At 39.7% G+C, this 25,433-nt stretch overlaps 1 long non-coding RNA gene across 3 annotated transcripts in view; it reads right to left on the bottom strand.

The window, feature by feature from the left end:
• The window catches only part of LOC103348253 (uncharacterized), a 204,097-nt gene that overhangs the window by 120,602 nt on the left and 58,062 nt on the right, over positions 1-25,433 (bottom strand). For all 3 annotated transcript variants that reach the window (XR_011379992.1, XR_011379991.1, XR_011379993.1), the window contains exons 4-6: positions 10,364-10,569; positions 6,772-6,914; positions 5,034-5,267 (exon numbers count right to left, since the gene is read on the bottom strand). This is a non-coding gene — a long non-coding RNA (uncharacterized lncRNA). The remainder of the gene's footprint in view (positions 1-5,033; positions 5,268-6,771; positions 6,915-10,363; positions 10,570-25,433) is intronic.

The following is a 25,433-nucleotide window of genomic DNA, read 5'->3' on the forward strand; positions in this document are numbered from 1 at the left end:
TGGCATCTCATATGTGTGTTGTTCAAGTCCCAGATGCTCTACTTCCAATCTAGCTTCCTGCTGATGGCAGAGATTCTCAAAGTCTGTAGGTGGACTGGGGCAGCTTTATTCCATGAATCACATTTTGAGACCCAGGTTAAAAAGGGAGGAACCACCATGGAGGAGTTCTCATGACGGAGGAAGAAGCTTCCAGAAGCACCAACAAAAACATGCACTCTCTCCTGAAGTCTAGGCAGGTACCTGGCACACTGTCACTCCACAGACATGCCATGGGCCATGGCAGAATGCGCAAAGTGAACATTGATGAGATGGCAAAGTCTACATCTCCTTGGATGTTTAGAGAGAAGAAAGGGAAATATGCTGAATAATATTCTACCATAGTAGATGCAAGAATTCAAATCCATCACTGAACAGAAGCCATGGGTCTTCAGTCCTCATGTCTCCATTTCTTTAAAAGACAAAGAATGGGAGCAGGGGGCTGGCAATCAGTGGCACTGGAGTTGTATTTGCAAATCATATTAAGACCTTAGTGGAAAAAATGCAGAATATAAGTGCCAAACTTTTATTAACTACAATTTTAAAAATCTTACTATTGAATATATGCTTTATTGCTTTGTTTTTTCAGGACCTTAGTGAATATTGTCTTAATTGGGATTAGTTACTTTGATAGGGAATTTTGAATATCAGGGAACAATATTTATTTATCTGGCATATTTTTCCTTGCAACTAGAATACTAAATAAATCACTAGCACCTTGACAAAAGCCAGCAGCCTGTGACAGAAGAACAATGTCCGTGTTTTCTTGTACCTTCTTATGTATTCTGCACTAGTCATGGCTATGTTAAAGATCTTTATGAGGTATGTGGGCTTCTGTTTTTTATGGGACAAATAGAAAGTGGATAGGTTCAACAGCAAAATTACTTTTGAAGTGGAATAACAGCTGTTCAGTTAAAATCCTGACTAAATATCTACAGTTGATTTCTTTCATTCATAAATGTTAAAGCAAAAGGTCACTCAAATACCCTTGAAAAGCCTTCCTGGGAATCTGATTGAGGTCTGTCCCAGCTATGGTTTGAATATTTGTCCTCCCAAATCATGCAGGAGTATAATCCCCAAAGTCTTATGATAATGATCCTAAGAGTATAGAAACTTCATCAAATCATGGTGTTTAGAAGTAGGGCTTTTGATGGCTGGCACCATGGCTCACTAGGCTAATCTTCCACCTGTGGTGCCAGCACTCCGGGTTCTAGCACCGGTTCTGTCCCGGTTGCTCCTCTTCCAGTCCAGCTCTCTGCTGTGGCCCAGAAAGGCAGTGGAGGGTAGCCCACCTGCACCTGCATGGGAGACCAGGATAAGCACTTGGCTCCTGGCTTCGGATTGGCACAGCGTGCCGGCCGTGGTGGCCATTTGGGGGGTGAACCAACGGAGGGAAGACCTTTCTCTCTGTATCTCTCTCTCACTGTCTAACTCTGCCTGTCAAAAAAAAAAAAAAAAAAAAAAGAAGAAGAAGAAAACGTAGGGCCTTTGAGAAGTGGTTAGATTGGATTAGGTCATTGAAGTAGAGACCTCATGGTTGAATCTTGGTAGCTTTATAAGAAGAGGGACAGAACCAGGCATACAGAGTCACATGTGCCTCTGCCACTATGTGATACAGCCAAGGGGGAGCCTTGCCAAAGACTGTGCCGTGCTGTTTGGTGTTTGAATTTCAAATGTAAGTCAAAACAAACTTCTTTCCTCTATGAAGCCAGCCTGCCTCAGGTATATCATTATAGTAGCAAAAACAATTTGCACTCTGAATTACTTTAATGGTAAATCATTTTGGTTTATCTAATATTCTGTGAAATCTAGTAAGGTTCAGAATAAGTCTGAGCTGGCTTATGGCTTATTTTTGAGATTAGTTTGGACTCATTCATTCACTATTCATTCAACAAACATGAGTTGAAGGCTTATGTCAAGCACTGTGAATAAAGCAGACAATCACTGATGTCTTTGAAAGGCAGACAGCAGCATAGAATGAAGCTTACAGTGATAACTGCTCTGCCCTTTAGGCTGGAGACATGAGGGTAAGGGACATGATGACCACTGTGATGTAGAAGGAAAAAAGGAGAAAGTTATGGTGACAGAGAAGGGTTTAGTTTTCTGATAAAAGGAAGGACAGGGGCTGGTGCTGTGACACAGCTAATTAAAGCCACCGTCTGCAGCACCGGCATCCCATATGGGCGCCAGTTTGAGACCTGGCTGCTCCATTTCCGATCCAGCTCTCTGCAATGGCCTGGGAAAGCAGTGGAAGATGGCCCAAGTCCTTGGGCCCCTGTACCCACGTGGGAGACCCAGAAGAAGCTCCTGGCTCCTGACTCCTGATAATTGCAGTTCTGGCCATTGCAGCCAATTTGGGAGTGAACCAGTGAGTGGACAACCTCTCTCTCACTCCCTCTTTCTAACTCTGCCTTTCAAATAAATAAGTAAATCTTTTTAAAAAATGGAAGGACAGACTCAACACAGCAGGAAAGGGACTCTAGGGTTGCAGCCCTCACTCTGGAGGAAGCAACAAGGCCTGCTTTAAAAAGGATTGTTGTTCTTTTTTCTCTTCCAGAAATCTTAAAGACTCAGCTCTCTTGCTTTTCTTCCTTCCTAGATTTTGAAATCTATGTTAGATTTTTAAAAATGTGGAGCCTATCCTAGAAGTTAAGACAAAGGAGATCAAAGCATCCTCAGAGTATTTATACTCTAAAAAACATTTCATATCAATGAAATGCATTGATGTACATTGCTGGTGGAACTGACAGATTCTGAGTGGTCTTCTGCATTTCCCATCCATAAAAAGGTATGAAATTGATTTTCCTAGAAGTCTGATTTAATTCAAAATATCCTATAACTTCATTGCAAATACTGGCTTTAGGCTCACACAAAATGGATAGACAGAGGTACCATGGAGGAGAGAGCCCCTAGTAACAAGTAAAGGCTAAAAGAAAAGGCTTTATATAATCAGCCTATTCCCTCACGGAAGAAGATCTTGGGGAAACTTAAGGTGAACAATTTTCTTGCATTTATTTTTATAAGTACCTTCTGTTGATGGCAAATTATCCTGTATTTTAATTTACAGTATCAATATAAGGTCTCATTTTAAAATAACTTTAATTTTAAGTGAGTGCAGGTGGTATGTTTTTGCATTAGTTCTATGAACCTCCTATTTTCATCACAAAAATTTGGATATCTGCAGTTAGTGTCTGAATATGAATTATGGTGTGATAGCTAGATACAGTTATATGAGTCTTATAAGGCAGAAATCAATCAAATGAGGCAGTCCTGCTGCAACTGAGCAACGATTTAGTGAACTCTGAGATATTGGAACACTTGCAGGAGTCAGACTCAGGGTTATACTCTCTAGCCAAGTGCCCTGTGGGACTACGGTGGTTACAGAGGCAGCAAGAATAGAAAACAGGGTAACTGCAACCTCTTGACTTTGACATTAAAGCCAAAATTCCACCGGTGCCTACAACCTCCACTTTTCCTTTAATTTTGTGTGCATTTGTTTTCTTGCGTTAAATTATCTTCAGTTTGAAATACCCAGAGTGATTACCTTTGCCTTCCCTGAACCTTACTAATATGTTACAAATGGCAAGAAGAAAAACTGTGATTATTATATCATATAGATATGGCTTATCTCCCAAGGGTTTGTATGTTGAAACCTTTACCCTCAGCATGGTGGTACTGGGAGATAGGGCCTTTATGAGGAGGCCAATTTGGACACAAAAAATAGGGAATGCTGGGTGTGGTTCATTAATTGTGAGATATCCTTATAGGAGATGTTAAAAATGGGAAGAGGGGCAAGAGGGTATATGGAAACTCTTCGTATTATTACCTCACACTATTTTTGCTTTGTAAATTTAAAACAATTTTGAAATAAAATGTTAAAAAAGGAAGAGGACAGGCCTAGTGGGAGGTCCTTAGGCCAACCAGAGGCGTGCCCTCAAAATGGATTGTAGAACCCCAGTTTCTCTTTGGCTTTCTGGTTTGAGATGCAATCTCTTCCTCCCAATACCCTCCCAGGGTGGTGACATCATCTATTGTTAGACCCTCACGGGAGGCCAAACCAATGGAGCCCCCTACCCTGCCCAGTCTTAGATGGTGAGCCTCAGAATTGTGAACTAAATAAACCTATTTTCTTTATAAAGTAGCTTGCCTCAGCTGTTTCATTACAGTAAAGGAAAATGGACTAACATGGCAGTAAACACTGGTCTCATAACTAGAAACACATTCTCAGAATTTACTTACAGAAGCAAGATGAGTAGATTTCAGAAATGTAACAATTTGGAGTCAAAGCAAAGCTGAAGATACTGAGGCAAGCATTCATTAGTTTCTGCTCTGTGACCTCAAATAATCTATTCAATCCATTTGATAAAATGTATTTTTAATAATCAAATTGCACTGAGTCCTTTTGTTGATTGATTTTTCAACTGGCTCTGGGAGGATGTTTTGGGAACATTTTGGTAGGATGAAGGGAAGCAGAAACTGTCTCATTGATTACTGTGTTACATAGCTTTTCATTACTACAACAAAATATTTGATGCAATTAACTTTATAAGGAAAGGAAATTTATTTGGGCTTATGATTTTTGGGGTTCATGATCCAATATTAGGCAGTCCCATTAGTGTTGGCTTCTACTGATGACATTCTCCTGAAGTAGCACAGAGATGAGTACATGTGCCTATGTCTATGTCTATGTCTATGTGATTTTTTTACAAAATTTTACAAATTTTTACAAAATTAAATCAGGATTTAATCATGGGGTTTCCATCCTAACGATGCAATCCAATGCAATCACCTCCCTAAGGGTCCACCCCTCAACACTATGATGGAATTAAACTCTCAACATCTTAGTACAATTACTATAAGACTTTGGGGAGCAAACTTTTAACACAGGGGCCTTTGGCAGACATTCAATATCCAAACTGTTACCCAAATCATAGAACTTACTCTCATCACAGAGCAAGTTTTATGCTTATCCGAAGTTACCATCCTATTAGGCTTACCATTCCACTGACCCAGCTGTTGACTTCTCAGGAAAGCAGGTATTGGCTCAATGGATGGTTCCTTGAATAATCAGGAAGAAGGACTTCAAAAATCAATGGATGCACTATAACTCTTTGGGGCTCCATATTGATGGCCCAGGATTGTGTGAGAAGAAAAGAGATGAGCTCTCATGCACTCAAGAAGTCTATTTGATTTCTCAGGGTGCCTAGGGAAAACCTAGTGTCACAGGAAAACTGAAAGAAAAATAGTTAAAGCATTTAAGAACATCTGCCAATAGCTATGCTGTTAGTACTGTTTCCAAAGTAGTCTTTGAATACTGAACTAATAAATTTTACTTCAAGTTGAGGTGCCTTAAGAGTCAGGGGTATTGGGGCCAGCGCTGTGGCATAGTGGGTAAAGCCACCACCTGCAGTGCCGGCATCCCATATGGGCACCGGTTTGAGTCCTGGCTACTTCTCTTCTGATCCAGATCTCTGCTATGAACCTGGGATATCAGTAGAAGATGGCCCAAGTGCTTGGACCCCTACACCCACATGGGAGACCTGGAAGAAACTCTTGGCTTAGGATCAGCTCAGCTCTGGCCATTGCAGCCATTTGGGCAGTGAATCAGTAGATTCAGGGGAGTGAACCAGTGGATAGAAAACCTCTCTCTCTCTCTAATTCTGCCTTTCAACTAAATAAATAAATCTTTAAAAAACAAAACAAACACAAGCTTCTTTTAAAAACAAAAGGTTCAGGGGTATTTCATAGGCAGAAGTTGCCTCGTTGTCTTCAAGATTCCTTTTATCAACCTTTCCTTTGGTAGAAGATGCTTGTTGTTTTGCCTACTATTTTCCATTCTACCAAATTTTATAAACCATTCCTTACTCTTCCTTTGAGAAACACTTCCTGACTCTCAGACTATGTTCATATGGGCTGACTGGCGTGGCATGGGTTAACTGGGAGCAGGAACCAGTACTGGCAAACTAGGTCATTCCATCATCTGAACCACCATGATTGGCTCAGATGGGATCACATGATGCAAGCCTGGACAACCACAGACAATGGAAATGAATCTGAAGACTTGAAAGACCCTTTTGGGAAATGGAAACTTTCTGTTGGCTTCAATAAACCAGAGGATGAAAGCCCATAACTATTGCCATTCAACTGTCATGTGAAGAAAGCCTGCCTGAGAGTGAAAACAACACTGCCAAACAAATTGAAAAATGGAGATGGAAACAGTGAGAGAATCCTTCAGGTCCTATATGTGTTGTGGATCCAGCCATACCGGAAATTAGAATTACTCCTTTCTCTTAGTTACATGTGCCAGTGAATGCTCTTTAATATTTAAATCAATTTGAGTGACCTGAGTTTCTGTCATTCCCAATCCAAAGCACCCTGACTATTGCCTTCACCCTTCTCTCTCATCATTACCAAGTGCAAACCACAGAGCAGATGCTTTCTCCTTTTCTCTTTGTCCACAACCTTGTAGAATCTGATTCCAAATTTCATTAAATATTCATATTTATTCATCAAACATCTATTATGCCCCAAAATATACCAGTCATTCTTCACAAAAAGTGTTTAAGGAAAATTAATAAGGCATGGGAATTGTTATTAACAAGCTCAGAATCAATGTGGCTTTCCTAAAGTACATGTAATGATCAGAAGCTTACCATTCTATTTTCCCCAAAATTTCAGCTTTTAAAAAAAATGAAAAGATTCAGTTTTCAGTTTCAAAATATTTTTCATCCATACCTGTAATTTTTCTTTATTGTATATGAATTTTAATTTAGGATCAGAAATTAATTTTCTCCAATTATCGTTGTGTTTTTTAATGTGATTAACACACCTTCATCTTAGGAAAGATATCTAACTTCTCTGAGATTTGGTTTTCTTACCTATAAAAAAAGGAGTAGAATGCATTGGTTAACTGACAACATCTCAACCCGAAATGTTCACAATTCACTCATCCATGCTGGCCCCTTTCTTTCTTAGAAACAACTTCCTTCGCTGCCCTGTTTCTGTTTCCACGATACATATCTCCCCTACCCTCCAATCCCAGGAGTCAAGTGCAGGTCTCAGAATTCAGGGAAACTACTCTGCTTCCACTCTGACACACAGAATCCATCCTCTTTGCTGCAGCCAAACTCAGCCTCTCAAACTATGTATCAAATCAAACCTCACACCTCTCTCTCACAGAAAAAGCCAGGGCATCCTGTCACCCTTGGGCTAAAGTCCACTTTATGTAACCCCTTGATCACTGTCCTCCAACCACATTTGTCCTTTTGCTCCTCCTTGAGCCGTCAGTCTTGCTCCCCTCTCAGAGCGTTTGCTCTTGAAATTCCCTCTGGCCAGGTTTAGTCCCCGATTTCACACAAGTCATCCATTCAAAGAGATTTCCTGACACCTCTCCCCAATCTAAAATAACATCCAGCTCTCCTTCTTCCTATCTTGACTTGTTTTCTCCCTAGCTCTCATCACTCATTGAAATTATATCATATTCTAACAGTAGTATGTTATATAATTAACATTTAATATAATTTAATGTAAATTACATTAGCATAGAGAGTAGCAAATACTAGAGGCTCAGTTGGTTTTTGTGGAATGAATGAGTAATTCCCTTATAATTCCTGTAATAGCCATCTGTTTGGCTCTGAGACATATATGACTATAATCCAAATTGCTCATAATACCCTGTTTTAAGCATATTTTGCTCTAATGTATAGATAATTTTTCTTTATAAGTAGGTTTTAAGAAAACTGTACATCCCAGAGCAGACAACCCTTCTTTTGTGAATTCTCACAGATTATCATTAGCTGGTAGAATTGTAATGATAGTTTCAGAAGAGACTGCCTACTCCATGGATATATACAGGACTTTTTCACATTCTTAAGAGATTCAACTGGAATATAGAATTAATTTCCAAGACAATCTGAAATGGATAGCAGATATAACTAGGTTCACCACGTAGAACTACAATCTAGTGTTAAGAAATCATGGTACAGGCTCAAAGTTCCAGCAGAATGAGATGCTCTTCTGATAAGATCTTTCTACCATCTTAGCACATTCATCTTATTTGACCATTAGACTCTAAAAAAAATGGTCAAAGCAAAAGGTCACAGTCAGCTAGACAAAGTGTGTTCAGTTCATCCAGAAAGCAGCTCATGAAAACAATTTCAGGATCTTCATCTTGGCTATGTGGTTCAAATTAAAATACCCAGGACAAGAATCTGGATCAAGGTCCTGGTGGACAGGATAAAACTTGGGAAATGAAAAGTCAAGAGTATTCTTGATAACTGTGGTTAATAGAAGGCAACAAGAACGCGCAAGAATGGCACTGTTTATAAATAGCCCAAAATGGTGAGAATCCCCATGTCTATCAACATAGAAGGGATAAATTATTTCAGAATTCATACAATGAATTACTATAAAAACGAGAGTGAATGATTTCCAATTACATGCAAAAATATTGATAGACCTCACAAACAGACTGTTGGAAGAAGGGAACCAGATAACTGGACACAAAAAATATATATACTAAATGAATTATTCCACATGAGCAGTTCAAAAACAAGCAGTTTATCCATGATGTGAGAAACCTAGTGAACCTTGAGGAGTTAGTGACTAGGAGGCAATATGAAAGAAACATTGGAAATGCTGGCAATGATATAGTTATGTATCTGTGTCCTGGTTACATGGATGTATTGGTTACTAAAATTCATTCGATTGTACTTACAATATGTGCATATTTTTAATTTAATTTATATTTCAATGAAAACTTTAGTTTAAAGAAATCTTCATGTGTTTATGCAATTTTAAGCCACAAAAAAACTAAGAAAGCTCTCTTTTGCAAGTACTCACAGATTGATCTGCCAATTTTCAAATTCACCAGAAGCCTATGTTGAAAAGAAGTTATATCTTTAGCTGAACCTCACAAAAAGAACTCATTTGCTTCTGAAGTTGTCACACATCCTGAGTTTGTCAAGAGAAAATGGTTTGGCTTTCAGGACCTCCAGTTATATATTTTTCAAAATTTCACACTCACTCCTAATCATTCACACACACACACACGCACACACACACACACGGAGCCTTCAAAAAGTTCATGGAAATCTGCATTATTGTTTATTCCCATTTTCCATGAAGGTTTTTTTTTTTTTTTTTTTTTTTTTTTTTTTTTTTTTTTTTTTTTTTGACAGGCAGAGTGGACAGTGAGAGAGAGAGAGAGAGAGAGAAAGGTCTTCCTTTTGCCGTTGGTTCACCCTCCAATGGCCGCCGCAGCCGGCGCACTGCAGCTGGCACACCGCGCTGATCCGAAGCCAGGAGCCAGGTGCTTCTCCTGGTCTCCCATGAGGTGCAGGGTCCAAGTACTTGGGCCATCCTCCACTGCACTCCCGGGCCACAGCAGAGAGCTGGCCTGGAAGGGGGGCAACCGGGACAGAATCCAGCGCCCCGACCAGGACTAGAACCCAGTGTGCTGGGGCCGCAAGGTGGAGGATTAGCCTATTGAGCTGCGGCGCCGGCTTCCATGAAGTTTTTTTTTTTTTTTTTTTTTTTCCATGAAGTTTTAAAAGTCTTCCTCATATGTTTATGAAGAAGGCCAATGATGGGTGGAATTTTTTTTCTTTTCCAGCTCAAGTCATAATAATGCTAAGAAAGGTATATATCATGAATATTTTCACTTGGAATCATAGAAGAGTGAAAGTGGTCATAAAGCGGTAACAAGCCAAGATCCAGGGGAAGTTAGAGCTCTAGGGAAGTAGATCTTCATTTGGTACCACATTTTACCCATACAGAAGATGCCTCTGAGAAGTTGGAAAGGTTTTTGTCAGTTTCACTGGATCCGGATGACAAAAGTTAGACTCTAAGTACTCTAGCTTTGACATACAGCATACATTTGAGTTCAAATCCTTAAATTGTTTTAAGGTGACTTCCAAGTGCTCATCTCCCAGGCACATGACCGAAAAAAATAAAAAAATAGAAATTTCTCTCTAGAGGTTTCATACTTGGCTAAAATAACTTTATATTTTCTTTCTTTCTTTTTTTTTTTTTTTTTTTTTGCAACAGGATGTCTTACATAAAATGAAGTTAAGTAAAAATAGCAGAAGGTGGCAAAATAAAATTTAAAATAGCATCAAAATTTTAGCTTTATTTTTTAAAACATGAGTTTATTTATTTGGAAGGGAGAGGTACAGAGAGAGAGGGAGAGGGAGAGAGAGAGAGAGAGAGAGAGAGAGAGAGAGAGAGAGGTTGAGAGAGATGAATTTTCCATCTGCTGGTACATTCCCCCAATGGCCACAACAGTGAAAATCACCACTTGGAATCACCACATCCCATGTCAGAGTACCTGGTTCAAATCCTGGCTGCTCCAATTCCAGTCTCTTTGTAATGGGCACCTTGGGAGACAGAAAATGATGGCCCAGTGTCTGGGGGCCTGCCACCTATGAGAGACCTAGATTGAGTTCTGGGCTCCCGGCTTCATCTTGGCCCAGTCCTGGCTGCTGCAGACATTTAGGGAGTGTGTAAACTGGAAGATATCTCTCTGTCTTCTCTCTGCTTTTCAAATAAAATAAAAATAAATAATTTTAAAAATAAAAATAAAGGGCTCTGATAAAAATCCAATTACATATGAAAACACCAAGCACCTTCAGAGTAAACCACAGAGACATCTTCATAGAAAAATCCTGGAAACAGAAACAACAGTCCATTCATGACATAATTAGTTTCTTTTCTCTCAACTCTGAGTGAAAATGTTTGTCTATAATCTAAACCACCAATGTCAGAAATTAGGTTCTCCCGGGGCCAGCATTCGGCATAGTGGGCAAAGCGGCTGCCTGCACACTGGCATCCCATGTGAGCGCCAGTTTGTGTCCTGGCTGCTTCACTTCCTATTCAGCTCCCTACTAATGTACTGGGAAAAGCAGCAAAAGATGGTCTAAGTGCTCGGGCCCCTGCCATCCACATGGGAAATCTGGATGAAGCTCCTGGCTCCTGGCTTCGGCCTGGCCCAGCTCCAGCTGTTGCAGCCATGTGGGGAGTGAACCAGAGGATGGAAGACCTCTCTCTCTCTCTTTCCCTCTCCCTCTCCCTCCGTCTCTCTGTGTAACTCTGACTTTCAAATAAATAAATAAATCTTTAAAAAGATTAGGTCCCTGATCTTTATGGGGCCTGCTAGCTGAGAGTTCGTGACTCTGTTAGCTCTGTCAGTAACTGCAGCATGGCCTGTATAAAACCACTTGCCAATTCTGAGCCTTTGCCTTTTCGTCTATAAAATGGGTGCAAATCAGGTGATTCTGCTTCCAATTCTAAAGGTTGCTTTCAGTTCTAAAATCCCACATTCTAACATGCAGTATCCCATTTCCTAACTGAGATAGTTATTACACAAGTATTGGCTTTATGATTATTCTTTAGGCTGAACGTACATGTTTATAAAACCTTCTAAATCAGTAATGTTTGACAATGTGTTGAAAGAAAAAAAATCCTATCAGAGGAAACCAGTCTAGTACCATTCTTGAATTCATAAAGTAAGTGTGAAAATTGAATGTCAGAGGCAAAGCGCCAAGAGCAGATTGAAGCTTGTAAAACTCCTGAGGCTTCAAACCATTTCAGTGCTGAGATAGAATCGAAGAAAGTAGAATGAATGGAAGCTAGCAGAGCAAATGAGACTGTTAGAAGCTCATGGAAGTATCTACAATGGTCCTTGGAGGAAATTGAAATCCAAAGGTTGCTATTTAATGGCTAAATTCCCTAGCAGCCAAATGGGACCATGAACATTCATGAGTAGCCCAGAAAATACTTTTTTTTTTTCTGGTTTACAATAAGGAACATGTTAACATTCTCAATGACTTGGTTGTGTAACTTTTGTATTTACAGCATTCATTTATTTTACTTTTTGTGCTCAACCACAGCAGAATAGAGTTAACTAAGGTTTGGTTTTTTAGGTAGACCTTGCAAAACAGAAGTCTTTATGTCATTTAGAATAAATTCCAAGTGCCTTGTTCCTAGTGAGTTATCTGACCTTGTCAAAGAATGCCCTTCCCTCTTTGGTTCTATTGACCTTCTAATGTGCTCCAGAAAGCTCTCAGGACCTTGCATTGCTGTACATTCTCTCCCCTCATCCTCAGCCTGCCAGCTCCTTCTTACTATACAGGTCTCAAATGAAATTTCAGAGATGTTTTCCATGGCCTCCCAGTTTGTTTTTTTTTTTTTTTTAATGTCTTCTCCACTCCTAGAGTCATGATTTAACTTATTTTTCAAAGTGATAGTCTTCCAAACAGTCAATATTTGGAAATATCTGTCGCTGTTGTCTTCTTCTTCTTTTTATTTATTTATTTATTTATTGTTTCTCTTCTCCCAACAAAAAGAAGCTTCTGTGAAAATAGAGGCTCTGTTGCCTCATCCACTAACTACTATGCTCCAGTATCCAGATCAGTGCCTGGCATGTAGTACTTGCACATTAAACATTTTAAAATTTTTTTCTTATTTTCAAAGGAATAATTAATATGAAACAAGCTGAAAAAAAGCATTTCAAATGATCTTTTAAGGTTTTGTTTAGTTTTAAGATCTATATGGCCCTAACTATTACCGAAGAGATAAAAACTTCCAGAAGTTGGAAGGTAAAGAAAGCACAGAGGAATCCTGATTGTATTTTCTTTGAAGTTAGTTGGGGTTGTACAAGGACTCACAGATGTTGTCATTAGTGTGACTGAGAAAGATTCTTCAAGGTAGAGATTGAGCAAAGGTGTGAAGGGTTAGGAATGCATAAAATATTACTAAAACAGTAAATGAATGGAATGGAAGAGAAATTTATACAATGGTCACAGAAGGTTTGGGGCTTTATTCTACAAATGACAGGGATTAGTTAAGTAAAATAACCCCATCCATCTAAGAATAATTAATCTTACAGTTTGAGGACCATTTCTCTGTGTGTGAGAATCAATGATAACTTTGAAGTTGTGGCCAAAATTGCGTGTGTGTGTTTTGTGTGAGAGTGAGTAAGAGAGTGAGTGAGAGAGAGAGAGAGACAGAGAGAGAGAGACAGAGAGAGAGAGATTGGATATTTTCCTGATAGCAGAACTCTCAGCTCTTACCAAAGAGCGACATAAAGGAAATAAAAATAAAGTAATGCATTAAAATATAAATGCAGATAGAGTTGGAAAGTCAGAAGTACCCACATTGAAGATAAAAAGATCCAACAGAAGAAATGTTTTCTTTTAAAGATAATAGTCCTGGGGCCAGTGCTGTGCCATAGTGGGCTAAGCCTCTGCCTGCCGCACCGATATCCATATGGGCACCCATTCTTGTCCCAGCTGCTCCACGTCTGATCCAGCTCTCTGCTATGGCCCAGGAAAGCAGTAGAAGATGATCCAAGTGCTTGGGCCCCCGAACCCACTTGGGAGACCCTGAGGAAGTTCCTGGTTCCTGTCTTCGAATCGGCCCAGCTACAGCTGTTTTGGCCATTTAGGGAGTGAACCTGCAGATGGAAGACCTTTCTCTCTTTATCTCCCACTCTCTGTCTGTAACTCTACCTTGCAAATAAATAAATAAAATGTTAAAAAAAATAAAGATAATAGCCCAATAACCAGCATAAATTCTAACAATTGAGTATTTCTACTTTTAGAAATGTCCAATTTTACATATCACATTCAGATAAATTAAAACTTTCTAGAAAATAGGAATAGGACCATATTTATTGTTGATAATGCAGCAAAAGTTTGGACTAGAGCATTAGGCAATAACTACCTAAAGGGAAGAAAGACAGGCAAATTCAGATCCTAACAAGCTAAGTCAGAAAAAGAGCAAACTAAAATCATATTCAGGTGTGTTCTGTGTGATTCTTGACACTACCTCAGCAATCCATTATTTTGTGGGGAGTTGCTCTATGCTAAGCAGTTCCACCTATACCCCTGTAGATGAACAGTAAATTCTCTGGTCATTTTTGAGCCAGCTCCCTAGCGATATAATTGCCAAAATGGTTGAAATTTAAAACATCAGGTTTAATTCATCTGCACTAGGTTACAAAAATGCTATTATAGTAGGAGGAAGGAACAGCAGCAAAGTAAAGAAGCATGAGATGTTACTGGTGAGGCTGAAGAAAGAAGAATTAAGATGAGACAGTGACCAACAGGAAAACCTGATGCAAGTCAGGCCAATGGTCATCTCTTCATGGGGTCCAATTGGAGAAAAACTGAGGTCAAATAAGGACACTGGCATGAGAAAACAACAGGCAGAGGAGTCAGATGGCCTCATTCTTCCAGAAGCTATGCACATCCATTTGAAGTAGAGGAAGTTGGATTGTAGGAATTGGCTCCAATTCATAGGAAGAAGTTGCAGGAGCCAGGAGGCTGAAAGATGCCTGCCATCTGGAGAAACTGGGGGAAGGAGAATTGGAAGTCATGCAGATCAGGGCGGGGAAATGGAAAAGAAGAGAGGTTATTTGGCTGGGATAGTTGGGTGGGGTCAGATCCCTACCACACTTTAATTCTGGAATGAAACTTGCACAGTCTTCACAGCTAGCAGCATTAGCAATAAAGGAAAATAATTTCGTTTCCAAATCCCAATAAATCTATATTTTGAACTGACATTTTGGAAAGTTGTCTTTTAATATGTAAATGTGCTTCACATGCACTTCTCTTTACAAAAATCTCCAAAACCTTCAACAGCAATTCTGTAGAGTATAATATAAATATATGATTTTTTTGTTAGGGACAAGAAATTATACCAGATTTCTCCAGATACAAAATTTCTTATTTGAGAAGAAAAGTGCAATAGAAGACATTAAAACTGGCAGGGGCTAGGAGGGGAAAGATAAGGTTAGTAGTGGTTACAGGTATAAGCTCTTGGCTAAGACTATGTCATGTCAGATCCTGGCTCTACTGTTAACTAATTGTGGGATTTGTGCCAGCTCATAAACTCTGTAAACCTCAGTAGGAATAGTATTTATATCAAAGAGTTATTATGAGGATTAAAATTTAAAAATAATAAATTAAAAATAATTATAATACAAATAATAGTGCCTGGAATATATTGGATTAGCTAACACAGTTCCTGGAATATTTTGAGAGTCAAACAATTGCTTTGCATCCTCATCCTTATTATCATTAGTTAGAGAGGACTTCCAGAATTATTTGTGGACAGTGCTGAATAGGATTGGACTCTTCCATCTCTTACAGACTTGCTGTCTAAATTCTACTAAATGATCCATCTGCTAAAGAGGAACAAGATCTATGTCCTTGTTGGATCTTCAGAGTTTAGGTCATAGACATTGTTATTATCAACCTTGAACTGGCAAATATGTCAGCTCTACAATGAACACACTGTGAGAGGAGACAAGCCACACGTTTGCTCCTTCATCAATGAAGGTGGTTGAATACACCCTTTCCAAGGTTAATTTTAATTCTAACATTTTCTCACTATGCAGCTACTGCATTTTGTCATTCTACACCTACAGTTTCAAATGACTTGTGAGCTATCAACAACACAACTCCCCTTCACCTGTTTGGGCTGCACTTAGGGGCACTAAAAGTGCAAAATGTGTGAGTATGTAATCTTCCACAGGTAACAGCTAGGTTACCCTCCCTAGTCTGCCTGTTCAAAACAGCCATTTTGCTCTTCCCTTGGCTGGCTGCCTAGCCAGTAATTTTCTGCAGCATGCTCCATCCTTATCCCAGCCGATGAGAGGGAAATGAATTCACCCAGCAGTTGCAGGCATCCCTTCGGATGTTGCAGGCAGAAAACGTGCCAGGCATTTCACTGTTAATTATCAGCAGCCTGGCTGCTGTAGCCCCTTGCTGTGCCAATTTGAGAGATGAGACTCTTTACACTGCTTATTAGGCTCAGCTAAATAAATATTAACCAGCATTAGTGTTGTCAAAGATACAGTCTGAATTCAGCTCCCTGGAGTGGTTGTTGGTACCCATGCTTTTCACCATCAATTTTCCATTCTGTCCCTCCCTCCCCTTATCGTGCTATAGCTAATCTCTTCCCCTCCTCCCTGGACATTCAGAGGAACTCTGATATCAGGGGACTGAAATAATATTGCTGATTTGGCTCATTGGTTTACTTTATGAAATACTTGTACTATTGGCACCAATATTAATTACTAGCACAAGACAGTCCAGAAGCATTGGGTAGTGAACACCCTTGGAGGCAGCCTTCAACCAATGAGTAGCAGGAGTTTGTGGATAAATACTGCTTCCTTGCTGTCTTCGAATAATTCTCTTTATGGGCTTTCAGAGTTCCCCAGTGGGATTGAGCCTACTCTTGTCCTAACAGGCTTCAAATTTCTCAGCCATGTATTTTGAGTCAAGTTACCTTTCCCTCCCTCCAAAAGTGATTTTTGAAAGATTTAAGCCCCTTGCCTGCAGCAATTGGTTTAATCTTTGGAATATGATCCTAATCAGGTCAATCATGGCAAAAAAAAAATCACTAATTCCAGGACATAAGATATTTGAAGAACAAACTTCCTCTTCTTTGCTAGATGTTGAACCTAGAAATATAGCTCCAAGAAGCTATTATTAGCTATTACACAAATGTGAATGTAGAAAATATCAACAATGGAGCCAATATATAATTATGTGGTAACAAAAGAGAAGGAAACGATGTTTGCTCAAAGCAGTGAAGCTTCACCCAAAGCCACATCAATCTTTAGATGTTTTCGTTTTGAATCATTTTGCTTCCTGTATTATTTAGGTTTGAGTTGAAAATTCTTATACATTCATAAACATTTATTATACATGATCTTCTTGATGTGTCTACTTGTAGCAAGTACATATGGAGATTTTCCCATACCCCTTAGATATTGCCACGGTAAAGCCCTTCTATCTGATTCCTACTCATAAGGGCTTACTCCAGCGATTCTGCCTCAGCACAGGGCAATCCAGATGAACTGGATAATAAACATCCTTCAGAAGCAGTCCTCCACTAATGACCAGCAGGAGTCTGTAGATAAATACTCTCACTTCCTAGCTCTCTTGTAATAATGTTCTATATAGACTCACAGAGTTACCCAGTGAGACTGAGTGTAATTTGTTTTATAATGTATCCTTTATTAACTGCTTTCCTTTCTCTATCTCATTTCCTCACTTCTCCATTGGTTTATTAGCCATTATTATTATTACTATTATTATTATTCATTACTAAATGACTTGGTTCCAAAAGGAATTCACTAAAAAATAGCATGCTTACTTATAACTTTAAAAATGCACCCACAAGTTATTGACTTACGTGATTTCTACCTTTCCACTGCTAAACAGAATGAAGTATACACAGACCATTTTGGCATAGACTCTGTCTAGAATGAAGGAATAAATTCAAAACCCAATAGGCCAAAGTATACTTTCCTGTCAGTGCTGGCTAAACAAGGTTGATGTACTTTTACTAGATGGAAAATTTGGATAAAGAAAATAAAAGCACAAACAAGCCAAACTTGCTCATTAATAAAACATGCTCATTAATGTTTTGGTTCTAGTAGTGGCAATGAGCCATACAGATCTTTCCACTGAATGAATGAGAGTATGTGAAGACACCTTATGTTCATGAATTGGAAGGATTAATGTGGTTAAAACATCCACACTACCCAAGGCAGTTTATAGGTTCAGTGAAATCCCTACCAAAATACTAATGATATTTATCCTAGAAACAGATAAAACACTCCTAAAATTCATATAGAACCACAAATGACCCCAAAGAGCCAAAGCAATCTGAGCAAAAGGAGAAAAGCTAGAAGCATCATGATACTTGGCTTGAAAACATACTACAAAGTTATAGTAGCCAAAACAGTGTGGTACTGGCATAAAAATTGACACATAGATAACAGAATAGCATAGAAAACACAAAAATAAATCCATGTATTTACAATCAACTGATTTTAAGAACAGCAGAAAAAGACTCATTGGAGAATGGACAATATCATCAATAAATGGTGCTGGAAAAACTGGGTATCAAGGGCCAGAAGAATGAAACTAGGCCAATATTTCTCAACACACACAAAAATAAACTCAAAATGGATCAAAGACTTAAAGATAAGACCCCCAACTTAATGAATCTACCAGAAGAAAAAAATAGGGGAAACACTTCAAGACATTGGACTGGGCAAAGGTTCTTTAAATATGATCCCAAAAGCAAGATCATAAGAACAAAAATAAATAAATTAGGTTATACCAAACTAAAAATCTCCTTGCACAGAAGATGAAACAATCACCAGAATGAATAAAAACCTGAAGAACAGGAAAAAGATATTCATCTGACAAAGGAATTTAAAAACTCAACAACAAAAATAACTCAATTGAAAATAGGCAACTCCTTTCTCAAAAGATAAATGAACAAAAGTATACAAAATAGTGCTTAACATTGTTAATCATCAGAGAAGTTGAAATCAAAATCACAATGAGAATCCTCTTGGCCAGCGCCATGGCTCAATAGGCTAATCCTCCGCCTGCGGCACCGGCACACTGGGTTCTAGTCCCGGTTGGGGCACTGGATTCTGTCCCAGTTGCCCCTCTTCCAGCCCAGCTCTCTGCTGTGGCCCGGGAGTGCAGTGGAGGATGGCCTAATTGCTTGGGCCCCGCACCACATGGGAGACCAGGAGAAGCACCTGGCTCCTGCCTTCGGATCAGCATGGTGCGCCGGCCGTGGCGGCCATTGGAGGGTGAACCAATGGCAAAGGAAGACCTTTCTCTCTGTCTCTCTCTCTCTCTGTCTACTCTGCCTGTCAAAAAAAAAAAAAAAAAAAAAAAAAAAAGAGAATCCTCTTACCATAGTTAGAATGGTTATTTTAAAGAAGAGCGCAGTAACAAATGCTGGCAAGGATTCAGATAAAAAAGAACCCTCATACACTATTGGTGAGAATGTAAATTAGTGTACCCTCTGCAAAAACAGTACGGATATTCCTTAACAAACTGGAAATGCTTGCAAAACTACCATATGACCCGGAAATTCTGCTGCGGATACATCCAAAAACAGGAACCTTTACGTTGAAGAGATAGCTACACTTGTCTACAGCCATACCACCATGAATGTGCACGATCTCATCTGATCTCAGTGATAGCTGCATTCCTATTTTTATCGCAGCACTAGTCACAATAGCCAAGATAGGGAATCAAACCAAGTGCCATTGACAGAGGAAGTGATAAAGAAAATTTCATATATGACTGCAGTGGAATACTCTTCAGCCATTAAAAATAAATAAAATTGTGTCATTTATGGCAGCATGGATGAAACTGGAGGATACTATGTTAAGTGAAATAAATCAGGTACATAAAGACAAATACATGTCTTCTCACTTATATTTAGAAACTATAAAAGTTAATTTTGTGGAAGAAGAAAATAGAATAGTGGTTATCAGAGGCTAGAGAAGGGGAAGATCAAAGAAAGAGAAAATGGTGAATGCTATATGGGAGCAACGGAATTGGAGGAATAATTTCTGTTGTTCTATAGTATTAAGTATGGTAACTATAATTTCCTCAAGACTTTATAGCTAGTTAGAAACAAGGTTGGGGTTGTAGCTAGGGAATCCTACCATACTACCCCCATTAATTTTGGCTTAAGGTTTATATTTTACTTGCATATTCATTTATCTTAAGCTCACATTTGAACGTTATAACCTATCTTGCATGTGATGTGCGATGTTTATTTTTAGAAAACCTCAGAATATACCACTGGTGACCTTGCTTAAATAATTGCATTAGGGAGAAAATCCTCCCACACAATGAGTTTTGTCATTGGACATTGCAGGAAATATCCCATGGTCTATTCTCCTTTCAGAAGCAGCCTGAAAAGTCAGATTATACTGCAAATCCAGCCTTGGTCCATTTTGTTTGATGCTCTCCCCTAATCCCAAAGCAGTTCCTGGGACTAAGTCCAGGTACTAGTATGACTAGGAAAATGCCAGAAGCCATATGGGCTCCCCAGGGCACCACCTGCATGAGGTTGGATACTAAAAACCTAGGAACCAACCCTTTCCAATTGAAAGAACAGATGGCATTCCAGATATGACTATATATAATGCAGACTGCTAAGGTTATTAAATAAGTATGCATTTTAAGTGACTTTATAAAAACCAAGAATTTTATAACTGAAATGAAAGCCAAGCAAAGGAAACCACAAGACAATGTTGAAAACTGTGCATTTTGGCCTCCATAGCATGTTCTAACCTCCAGAGAAACCACTGGAAAATAACCAGGAAACAATAAATGAAAGTTGCAAAAAAAGGATGTTGCCTTCAGAATTTCATGTTGGAAAACTCATTGATGGCAGAATTAACATTCAGAAGAACAAGATATGGGATGAATTATCCCCTTGGCCTCACCACCTCTTTCTACTCTTCTTTAACAATAATTCTACCCTGACTGTCTCACCCCCAGCTGAAACTTCTTATTCTTTAATCTAGCTGCTCCAAAGAGCAAGGCCTAATGAGCACAAAACTTACGCAAGTCATTGCATTCAGTGGACTTGGTTAAGAAGATGGATCTCTACATAGCTCCAACAGAAACAGTATCCACTGGAAGGTTTCGAACTCCTTTCCCAGTCATACTAGCTTATTTGTACAGTTATTTCCAGCTTATAAAAACACTTTCATTCTCAGGATCCCATATTTTTCTTTATTACAGCCCTATAAGATAAATAGAGCTTGAACTTTTACCCTCCCTCCATTTTACAGATGAGAAAATGGAGGCTCAGAAAGGTTCAATGATCACTCAGGTATGTACAGATGGTAAGAGGTGCCACCAGGTGGCAAATCCAAGACCTTTTGGTTCTGCCCAACAATGCATCTGATTTGACATTTGCCAATGAACCAATAACCAAAAGATCCTTCACTGGGGAAGAATTCCAAATGCTGCTAGAACAGCTGACTCCAGGGATTAACTGATTCCAGCAAATTAGAACATAAAACAAGGTGATATTCCCATATTCTAGAAACAATCCAAACACAGAAATTGAATTTTTATTTTTGCATAACTAATACCAATCCTCAAACTCTCCTTATATCCATAATCCTTTGCAATTCCTCCCACTAGAGGGAAAATACATTCTACTCCTCCATTGATTATGGGCATAGCAGTGGGATCTGCTTCATCCAGTGAATTTTAGCAAAATGTGGTACAGGAAAAGACTGGAAATGGATTTTTTAGATTGAGCTTGCCCTCTTGTGCTTCTACACTATGTCCACAGTAGCTCAGTGGACCAAGAAATTAAAAAAAAAATGTGTATAGCTCTAAAGCCAATCCACTCACTGTTTTAAGTCCATCTGTTCCCAATTTAGATCGTCCAACATCCAGCCACTTGCTGACATATGAGCAAGAAAAAGATTATTGTTTGAAACAACTGAGTTTGGTGCTGTACAGCAATAACTGACTGATACACTTACCACCTTGTTTTCATCTTCCTGCCCCTAATTCAATGCAAATGGATTTTTCCCTTTAATATCATTACTCTCTGTTTCTTTCCAAAAGTGGATCACTACCTCTTCTTGAGTCCCAGCTTAGCACACATTTCAATATCGGGATCTGTGTCATCATAGAATTATACAAAGCTATTTTTGGGTACCAGAATGCTAGTATACACAAAAGAAAGTGCCAGAGCTGCTAAATATTTTTTGAAGATTTATTTTACTTTCTAATTTGAAAGGATGACATACACAGAGAGAGAGGGGGAGAGGCATTCACACACAGAGAGAGGAATCTTCTATCTGCTGGTTCACTCCCCAGATGACTGCAACAGTGAGCATTGGGCCAGCTGAAGCCAGAAGCCAGGAGCTTCTTCTAGGTCTCCCATAAGAGTGCAGGGGCCCAAGTACTTGGGCCATTCTCCTCTGCCTTCCTACGTGTATTATCAGGGAGCTCAACAGGAAGTGGAGTGGCCCGGACTCAAACCAGCACCCATATGGGATATAGATGTTGCAGGCACTGGCTTTACCTGCTATGTCACAACGCTGGCCCCTGCTAGATAAATATTTTATGAGTGGTTGCTAACTGCAAACGTGCAAAGGCTATTGTATGGTTAAGATCTTAGAGAAAACACACCGCTGTCGGGGAATATTTCTTATGTTCTCCTTTATATAGTCACCCTGCTCCATGTAACATGAAGACAGGATGTCCATTTCCTAGTGGTTTATCAACAAGTATCGATAATGCAGATGCAGGCAAAAGATAGAAAACACTGAATAGGTATTGGATACTCGGTAATAAAAAGGTAAAATTCAACATTATGCTTCATCTGACTTTCTAGTATCATCCTTGATGACTACATTGTAATTTCTAAAGCCCCAGAAAATCCATCTCTTATGCCTCCCTAGAAACCTGCAGCATGCTTCCATCTAAAGAAAATTACATACTTTTCTATGTATTTTAAACATTAAAATCCATTAGCTTTTTTTTTTTTTGCTTGAAAGAGTTAGAGAGAGAGAGAGAGAGAGAGAGAGAGATGTCTAAAGACAGGAGCTTCTTATGGGTCTCTCATATAGGTACAGGCCCCAAGGGCTTGGGCCATCTTCTACTGTTTTCTGAGGCCATAGCAGAGAGATGGATCAGAAGTGGAGCAGCTGGGACTTCAACCAGCACCTACATGGGATGCCAGCACTACAGACGGTGGCTTTACTGGCTACATCACAGCGCCGGCCTCAAAATCCATTAGCTTTTTAAATAACTGTGCCAAGCTGGGTTTGGGGTAGAAGTGTCCTGATACCAACCCACTGACAAGAGGATTTGACCCTTCATCAGTTATCTGGATGTGAGAAATACATCTGCCACCTATCTGGTAGGTGCTCAATATTTATTCAATTAAAGAAGCAGTATAGAAATTGGTCTCTATCCAAATGCTCCCTCTGTCCATCCCACTCTTTGATCTGTTTGACCAGTTCCATTTTCCTACTCCCCTCCAACTTGACCAGTTCTAGACCCCTGGGATTCAGCCATCACAAATCTTCCAGCATATTCACAGATCAGATTTCCTCCCCACTTCCTGGCAAAGTGCTCATTTCAGACTGGATTCTTGCAAACTTCCCACCCCTTTCTTCATGTGCACAATAGGCTGTGTTTTGTACACAGAGCCCACCCTGAGTATAGCCTCAGAAATATATATAAATTGAGAACCAAAGTTCATATATATAATGTATATCATACATATATATCACACACACATATATATAAGTATAATCATGTTTAACATGTTAGTGTGGTACTGCTTACAAAGCATTTTATTCCACAATGACTCATCTGACCAGTATTCTCAGGTGGATAGTATATTCATAACTGTTCAAAGGAGAACTCAAAGTACAAAAATGTTCACAGGGTTGGCAGATAGAACAACCAAGACACAAGTATAGTTTACCCAATTCTAACCCTGGTAATTATGTCTTTGCATTATACTATTTTAAAAAGTGCCAGCACTGATGAAATTTGAGGACCATTATAATATTCATCCTAATAACAGAAAATAAATCATTACTAAGAAACTAGTTGCTGTGGCTCAAAGGGAAAAAAATGTCTTTAAGAGGACTGAGAAGCTGGCATCATGATGCAGCAGGTCTAACCACCATCCACATGCCAGCATCCCACATGGGAGCCGGTTTGAGACCCGGCTGCTCCACTTCTGATCCAGCTCCCTGCTATTATGCCTTGGAATGAAGCAAAAGATGGCCCAAGTGCTTGGGCCCCTGTATCCATGTGAGAGACCAGAAGAAGCTCTTGGCTGCTCCTCACTTCAGTCTGGCCCAGCCCTGGCTATTGCAGCCATTTGGGGAGTGAAGCAGTGGATGCAAAATCTCTCTCTGTTTCTCTTCCTTTCTCTCTCTGTAACTCTGCTTTTCAAATAAATAAATAAATCTTTTAAAAAAGAGGACCGAACCACTTAAAATTCTCATTTTTGCCCCAATGACTATCAAGCATATTCCAACTTACCACTACAGATCTCAAGATTCTGTGTTAGGTTGGCAAGACTCACTCTCCCTAAAATAACTCTAGCCTAAATGGGTAGGATGAGATACAATGCAAAAGTCTGAAGCCAACTCCTTAACTTTTGGCTTCCAGTCAAGCCTTCAGAGGTGACAACAGAATAAATGTCAGGAAAGATCAGAGATTGATACTACATCGTGAAATTCTCAACATCTATTGGAACTTGGCACTTTAAAAAAAAAAATAATGGAGCATTTGAGCTTTTAGAGAGATTGGAGAATCCTAAAACCTCTAGCTTGTTCAGTGGGCATTGTCTAATCTGATTTCATTTTGAGATTGTATCAGAATACCCAGCTTGGTCATCAGATAGAAAAATTCTAGGTCACGAGAGGAAGATAAGTATTCAGATCCTCGCTGTGTCACTGAGCAAAAATTTGAGCAAATTCCATAGGTTTTGCAAACTTCATTCTCCCCACAAATGTTTATTGAGCATCTATAGTGTTCCATGTGCTAGGAATAAAACAGTCCACAAGATCAAGTCTTTGTTTTCAGAGAACTCACATTCTAGACTAGACACATGATAAACAGATAAATAAATGTACAAAGAGGATATGAAAACAATAAGGACGTTTAAAGGGAAACGCAAGATGCTAGGGATAGGGTGCTATTGGAGATAGGACTTTCTTTTGGGCAGTGAAATTAAACGAATACCTAGGGGAAGTAAGCTCGAAGTGGAGGAGATGGCATGTGTGGAAGCCACAGGGAGGGTTGTGGCTGTGCCTGGTGTGTCCAAAGAACAGAAAGAAGGTCAGTGTTGCTAAAGGAAGGAGAGGAGAGGAGGGGAGGGGAGGGATGGGAGGGAAGAAGGGGGAAGGGGAGGAGGAGAGAGAGACAGCCCGACATAATAGGTGCCTCATGGTGGCCAGCCCCATAGGCTTGGTCCTGACCTTGATGGGAAGGCAGTGGAGGGACCTGGGCAGCCAAACTGTGACCTAACTCAGGTTCCAGGAGTGTGACCTTGGCTTCCAAATGCACTGGGGTCCTCCATTGCCCCTCTGGGAGCAGTGGCTCCCAATCAGCCCAAGCAAATCCAGGCCTGGGGCAACTCTTTCATCCCAGAGGCCCTGGGAAGTACAATTCCCTCACCATCCCCTGCAGCCCCTAAGCTCCTTTGCTTTGCTGAGCTGTACCCTTTGGGTGGTTTGAGACTGAAACCACTTCCCCCCACCCCCACCTTGCTGCCATCATCCCACTGACCTTTCTTCCCAAAAGATCAACTGAAAAGGTCGTTGGGCTTCAAGATCTTGGCCTTTACCCAGCAGAGCGATTATTTTGTGGATGCTCAAGGCTCTGCGATCTTATTTCGTTTTTCTGGGTCACCTGCTTGCCGCAAATTCATCTGAATACATCAGTCTGACATTTTTAGAGCTATAAATTAGAGCCGCATTTTTACCCGCCTGCAGAAATTCAAGCTAAGAGCTTGGGCAGGGGTCCCAAGGCGGCAGAGACACAGGGGTCTGGAATGAG

Source organism: Oryctolagus cuniculus, chromosome 11 (assembly GCF_964237555.1).
Source record: "Oryctolagus cuniculus chromosome 11, mOryCun1.1, whole genome shotgun sequence".
Lineage (NCBI taxonomy): Eukaryota > Metazoa > Chordata > Mammalia > Lagomorpha > Leporidae > Oryctolagus > Oryctolagus cuniculus.